Source organism: Neomonachus schauinslandi, chromosome 2 (assembly GCF_002201575.2).
Source record: "Neomonachus schauinslandi chromosome 2, ASM220157v2, whole genome shotgun sequence".
Lineage (NCBI taxonomy): Eukaryota > Metazoa > Chordata > Mammalia > Carnivora > Phocidae > Neomonachus > Neomonachus schauinslandi.
The window spans coordinates 82,693,564-82,701,396 of NC_058404.1; positions in this window are offsets into that span (position 1 = coordinate 82,693,564).

Sequence of the window (7,833 nt, forward strand, 5' to 3'; positions counted from 1 at the left end):
CATCTCTCCCAGCAGCTCCCTACCCTCAGGGGAGACCTGCGCTGAAGTTTCATTAGCTTTATGGATGTCCCTGCTACCTGGTGGTCCCAATTCCTTTATCTGGACAGTGCACTAGCCTACCCTCTGCAATAACTTGTCTTTAAAAAAAAATAGCTTTATTGAGCTATAATTCACATACCATAAAATTCACATCTTTCAAGTGCACAATTCAGTGATTTTTAGTATACTTACAAAACTCTTCAACCTCACTACTATCTAATTTCAGAATATTTCATTGCCGCCCAAAGAAGCCCCATTAGCAAAGAAATTCCCATTAGCAGTCACTCCCCATTCCCCCCTTCCCCCTACCCCTAACAACCACTTTATCTTTCTATTTGCCTCTTTTGGACATTTGTATAAATGGAATTATACATTAAGTGGCCTTTTGTGACTGGTTTCTTTCAATTAGCATAATGTTTTCCAGGTTTATCCATGTTGTAGCGTATATCAGTACTTCATTCCTATTGTTAAATAATATTCCATTGTATAGATATGCCATATTTTTCTTATCCATTTATCAATTGATGGGCATTTGGATTGTTTCTACTCTTTGGCTATTATAAATAATGCTTGCAATAACTCTTAAACCTTCTCAGACTTCTCAAATTTCCAACTCCCCACCATCCCCGTCAACTGAAGATCTTTTTTACAGCATCACCAGAATGCCAAAGTGCTCAGATGTAAACTCCTTTAACCTATAGCCATCAGATATGCAAACCTACATACTGTCTTCATTCCTCCTACTCTCCCTTCTTCCTATGGCAAATAGAAAACATCACTTTCTTCCTACGAGAGGCCAATCCATCCACTTATGCTTTGGATTTCATTCCAGTGCACCTTCTCAAGAACCTCACCCTATAAATGATCTCTTCTTTCTTTATCTAAATACTCTCAATGTAGTCCTTTCTATTGCCATTTGTGTATGTATGTATTCCAATAAAACTTTTATTTACAAAAGCAAATGGTGAGCCAGATTTGGCAAAAGGGCCATAGTTCGTCAAATTTTGCTTTATGCCATCATGATCTGATTGGGTGCACATTAACACACACACACACACACACACACACACACACACTACACTTCTTAAAATGGAGTGAACCATTACTATAATACCTTTTAAAATAGCTATTGTGAGGGGAATCTTATATGAAATTGCTGAGAACATGCAATTGCAGATTATTTAATTCTTCCCTAATGTTAGCACTATTCTTCTGAATAAACTACCATATAATTAAAATGAAAATTGGCTGCATTGTAGTTGACAAAAGGATTAGAGGCAACAGATTACAGTTTTCTTCAGTTTTAATTGAAAACTGAGTTAAATTATCCATCATGTTTTAAACATACATCTCTTCTGTTAAAACAAAATGATGTGAAAAACCCTCTACATCTTATATTTCTTTTTAGGTACCAGCTCTTCTCTTTTCTCTCACAGCCAGACCTCTCTTAAGTATTGCTATAATTTCTATCTGTAGTTCATCTTCCATCATTTTTCAACCTGCTTTCATTCTGGTGACCATTCCAGTTTCTCTCTTGTACTTTCCAAGGTCACCAATGACCCCCACATCACTAAATCAGACCAGAATCAGTACCCCTGTTCTCTGAGACCCCACAGCTTTGAACCTTCCTGTCTCCTTGCTCCATCTCAGATCTCTTTGCAGGCTCTTCTACTCGCCCTTGGCATTCTAAAGTCCAGCTACCTCTCTTCTCATTCTGTGCTTTCTCCTGTGGGTGGCATCTGTGACTTTATCTCCACACAGACACTTCACTAATTTCTATCCTAGCTGAGTTCTCTCTTCTGAAAGACCATCCTGTAAATCTAACTGCCTTCTTTATATGCCACTTGGCTCCACAACATCAACAAAATCAAAATCCTGATCTCCCAGTTCTCACCCAATCTAGTCGCCTTCTGATTCCTTCCTTTTCTCTTGGAGTCATTCTTTACATCTTCTCTCATCTTCCATCACCAGCCCATGACCAAATGTAGAGGAGCTTGCCTATGGAATCATTTCCTATCTCGCCCATGTCTGTACTACCACTCTTTTTTTTTTTTTAATTAGTTAATTTATTTTTTTGTACTACCACTGTTTCTGAAGCTACTTCATCTCTCACTTGGATTTTTGGTTATATTCTTCATGTATCTACATTTTATTACCCCTGATCAGTAGATTCTCCACTTTTCAGCCAGAGTAATCATTATAAAACACAAATATGATCACTTCAATGGCTGCCCATTGATCCTAGGATAAAACCCTAAATCCTTAATACGGCCTACAGATGTGCATGGCCTCTCCCCTCCACAGGTATCCAGCCTCATCTTGTGCCATTCTCCTATCTCCTGTGCTAAGTCACTCAGCCTTCTTCCAATTCTGCAAACACACGCTTCTCCCTTCCTACTACAAGGCCTATGTTCTTGCTGTTCCTGTGCCTGGCAATAGATTACAGATGCTGCCATCCCCCTTCTGTGACTTTCATTTAGTTTTAATGGGACTGGTTAATTCTTGCCCACCCTTCAGATCTCAGGTCACCCATTTCTCCCACAGGAAAACTTTTCCTCATACTTTGGTTGAGTTACATTCCCTATTCTACCCTCTTACCATGCTATTTATTATCCTCGCTTTCAGAATATGTATCATAGTTGTCATTTTACATCTGTTTCTGAGGTTATTTTATTGGTATTTACTTCTCTCACTAGACAATGGACTCTATGGAGGGAAAGGACCATGTCTCTTTTATTCAGTTTATTTGTACCCCTTCCACCTAGCAGGGTCCCTGGCATATCATAGGCACAGAACACATACTTGTTGAATGAGTTAATGACTGGATGAAGTAAAGGGCTTTGATCAGGAGGCTGAGTGACCCAGGTGTTTGCTTACTGCTGCCATGGTAACAAGAAATGGTGTTGGCATCAAGGTGCAGTGCTATGGTCTGAATTTTTATGTGCCATAAAATTCACATATAAAAATCCTAGCACTCAAGGTGATGGTATTAGGAGGTAGGGCTTTAGGGAGGTGATTAGGTCATAAGAGCAGAGCCCTCATGATTGGGATTAGTAACTTTATTAAAAAGCCAGAAAAAGCTCCCTTACTCCCTTCCACCACGTGAGGACACAGCCAGAAGGCAACATCTATGAATCAGAAATAGGGCCCTTGCTAGACACTGAATCTGCTGGTACTTAAAATGTTGGACTCCCAGCCTCCAGGACTGTGAGAAATAAATTTTTGAATTTCTGTTATTTATAAGCACCCAGTTTAAGGTATTTTTGTTATAGCAGTCCAAATGGACTGAGACAGGTAGAAATTGTCTCCTGAATAACCAGACTCCAAAAAGTGACAAACCATACTTGGTATCATTACCTAAAGGTGGGATTTTTTTCCTTTTTTTCTTTTTCTTTTTTTTAAAGATTTATTTATTTATTTGACAGAGAGAGACACAGCAAGATAGGGAACACAAGCAGGGGGAGTGGGAGAGGGAGAAGCAGGCTTCCTGCCGAGCAGGGAGCCCAATGTGGAGCTCGATCCCAGGACCCTGGGATCATGACCTGAGCCGAAGGCAGAGGCGTAACGACTGAGCCACCCAGGCGCCTGGGATTTTTTCTTTTAAAGAAAAAAATTTATCTTATTTATCTTATATATATTTGATCTTATCCATTTATCTTATATATGTTTGACCTCTTCTCCATAACAAAAATGCATTACTTCTGTAATAAGAAATTTTTATTTCAAGTTAAAAAAAAGACATGTAATATTTTTTAATTAACAAATAACTTAAACTTGTACTTTACAAATTGAAATTTTCATACATCTAAGCATTTCTAAGGAAGTTCTGTTTAAATAATCTTGGAATGAAAATATCCTTGGAATAAGATTTACACAGATATAATGAGAAAATGATCTTTTTTTTTTGAGAAAATGATCTTTTGACAAAGGAATAAAATATTGTTTGTTTTTAGAATATTTCAATTATAATTATTAGGGGCCATGAAAAATTAAACAGATTATGATAAGATTGCCTGAATTGCATAATTCTATTTCTAACTTAATACTTCAAAATGTAGGTTATTAACTGGGCTAAAAGAGAGTATTCATTTTGTAACCAAAATACCTTTGTTATTATAACATAAAAACATTTATATAATGGTATTAGAGTTATTTAATATAATAATTACCTTTTCACACTTTGTGAGTTCAAATTATATTTTGGATGAGCAATAATATTCTAAGTCAATGTTATATATACTTAAGAAAACTCAGTTTTCTTTTATTTTTTCTTCCTCTTTTTTTATTTTAAGTAGGCTCCATGCCTATGTGGGGCTCAAACTCACGACCCTGAGATCCAGAGTCACGTGCTCTACCAACTGAGCCAGCCAGGTGTCCCGACTCAGTTTTTTTTACGTTGAAATTATGAAATGACTGCCTCAGACCAGTGCTATTTATCAGACTGAGATAAAAACTATATGTACAAAGAAACAAGAAACAGACCAATACATATATAGTCATTAAATTGAGGACAAAGTTGGCAGTACAGTACAGTGGGGAAATGACAGACTTTTCAGTAGGTGGTCTTGGGTCAGCTGGACATTCATAAGAAAAAAAAGGAAATCTTGGCTTCTATCTTACAACATACACAAAAATCAGTGCCAGATGATTTGTAGATTTAAAAATTAAAGTGAAAAAGTGGTGCAGTCAGTTAAGTAGGTAAGTGTCTGACTCTTGGTTTCAGCTCAGGTCATGATCTCAGGATCCTGGGGTTGAGCTTCCCCTTGGGCACTCCCCTCAATGCAGAGCCTGCTTGAAATTCTCTCTCCCTCTCCCTCTGCCCCTCCCACTCATGCTCTCTCTCTCTCTAAAATAAATAAATAAATCTTTAAAAATATTAAAGTGAAAAAACTAGAACTTTTCTAAACAAAAACATACCAAACTATCTTTTTGATTTTGGAAAGGGTCAACAGAAACAGAAAGCACTAATCCTAAAATTTAAAAAGTTATATATTGGACAACATTAAAACTGAGAATATCTCTTCATCAAAATCATGTTTAGGGCGCCTGGGTGGCTCAGTTGTTAAGTGTCTGCCTTTGGCTCAGGTCATGATCCCAGGGTCCTGGGATAGAGCCCTGCATCTGGCTCCCTGCTCAGCGGGAAGCCTGCTTCTCCCTCTCCCACTCGCCCTGCTTGTGTTCCTGCTCTCGCTGTGTCTCTCTCTGTCAAATAAATAAATAAAATCTTTAAAAAAAAAAAAAATCGGGCGCCTGGGTGGCTCAGTCGGTTAAGCGACTGCCTTCGGCTCGGGTCATGATCCTGGAGTCCCGGGATCGAGTCCCACATCAGGCTCCCTGCTCGGCGGGGAGCCTGCTTCTCCCTCTGACCCTCCTCCCTCTCATGCTCTCTGTCTCCCATTCTCTCTCTTGCAAATAAATAAATAAGATCTTTAAAAAAAAAAAAAAAAAAAGGATTACAGGCAAAAATCACCAGGGCATTACACAGGGTAGGAATAGTTCCCATTCTTCCAGCCAGAGTGAAAAACATCAAAATTCACAGGGTGCTGTAGAGTACTCTGCAGGATTTTTGTCTCAATAGTGGGGCGAAGGGACACCTGGGTGCTTCAGTCGGTTAAGCGTCCAACTCTAGATTTTGGCTCAGGTCACGATCTCAGGGTCATGAGATAGAGCCCTGCTAGAGATTCTTTCTCCCTCTCCCTCTGCCCCTCCCTCTGCTCACTCGCTCTCTATATAAATAACTAACTAAATAAATAAAATCTTAAAAAATATAGTGGGGCAAAATTAGCCCTAGACTAAATGCTGCTGTGGTCTTGCCTAAGAAAACTTAATGGCAAGACTCTTCGGATCAAACTGTTTACAAGTAACTTAACTATGTCCCAAATAAGAGCTCAGTATATTTATAGGTAAACAAAAATATCCAACATCCAACAAGATATAATTTGCAGTATTTGACATCCAATCAGAAATTACAAATAAGCAGGTAAATATGACCTAAAACGAGGAGAAAAATCAACTGAAGCCAACCCAGGAAAGACACAGATGATAAAATTAGTTGATAAAATTAGATGTTATTATAACTATTATAACTGTATCCTATATGCTCAGGAAGCTAGAAAGATGACATCATATTAAGCAGAGACATGGAAGATATTGCAAAGATGTAAATAAATCTTCTGGAGATGAAAAATACAATAACAGGAAAAATAAACTGCATGCAATTAACAACATATTAAACATTACAGAAGATTAGTGAATTTGAACACATAGCAGGATGAAACACAGAGAAAAAAATTAAAAATAATAAACGGAGCATCATTAAAAATGTGACTACTTCTACTGGGCTAATAATGTACATGGAATTGGAGTTTCCAAAGGAGGGGAGAGGCACAGAAAAATATCTGAACAGATAATGGGCGAAAGTTATCCAAATTTGTTGCAACTGTAAACCCGTAGATTAAAGACCCAACATTGGTGGGAGACATTAAAGACCTAAGTAAGATAAACTGAGTTCATGAATCACAAGATGATATTATTGTCAGTTTTTCTCCAGATTGATCTATAAATCCAACACAATCAATACTTTGGCAAGGTTTTTGTTTGCGTGTTTGCAAAATTGATAAGCTAATTCTAAAATCCATTTGGAAATGCAAAGAACCTAGAATAGCTGAAACAACTTAGAAAAAGAACAAAGTTAGGGGCGCCTGGGTGGCTCAGTCGTTAAGCATCTGCCTTTGGCTCAGTTCATGATCCCAGGGTCCTGGGATCAAGCCCTGCATTGGGCTTCCTGCTCAGCGGGAAGCCTGCTTCTCCCTCTCCCACTCCCCCAGCTTGTGTTCCCTCTCTCGCTGTCTCTCTCTCTGTCAAATAAATAAAATCTTAAAAAAAAAAAAAAAAAGATATGCTCACAATCTTTAATCATTAGGGAAATGCAAATTAAAATAACAATGAGATATCACTATACACCTATGAGAATGTCTAAAATTAAAAAGATTGATCACATCAAGTGTTAGTGAGAGACTGAGCAACTGAAACGCTCATGCACTGCTTGTGAGAGTATAAAATGAAAGGCATTTTGGTAGTTTCTTATGTTAAACATACACGTAACACAGGACCCAGACATTCCACTCCTACACATCTAGCCAACATAAATGAAAAGATATGTTAATTCAAGGACTTGTCCAAAAATGTTCTTACTAGCTTTATTTTAAATAGCACCAAACTGGAAAGAAGTCCAATGCCCATTAACAGGTTCTATCAACCAAGTGTGGCATATCCATACAGTGGGATACTGACTACTCAGAAATAAAAAAGAATGAACTAGGAGTGATCCACGTAATAATGTGGATGAATCTTAAAATTATGCTGAGTGAAAGAATCCAGGCAGAAATAAGGACATACTGTATGATTCCATTTATAAAAAATTCAAGAAAATACAAATGAATGGATAATGACAAAAAGAGAATCACTGGTTAGCTGGGATTGGGAGGAATGGATATGTGCACTATTTTGATTGTGCTGTACAAATTTATCAAATCGTACACTTTAAATATGTGCACTTTACTGCATATCAATTATACCTCCATAAAGTTGCTTAAAAAAACAAAGCAACACAACAAAAACAAGATAGACAACTCAGTAGGAAAAAAGGGCCAAACACTTAACCTTAAGCAAAGCTAATCTGTGGAAAGTCAGGAGAATGGTTACCTTTGCTATGCTTTGGGGCAGGGGAGAAATTGCTTTGGGTAGGGTGGTAATGTTGATTTCTTGATCTGGTTGCTCGTTACATTGAGTGTG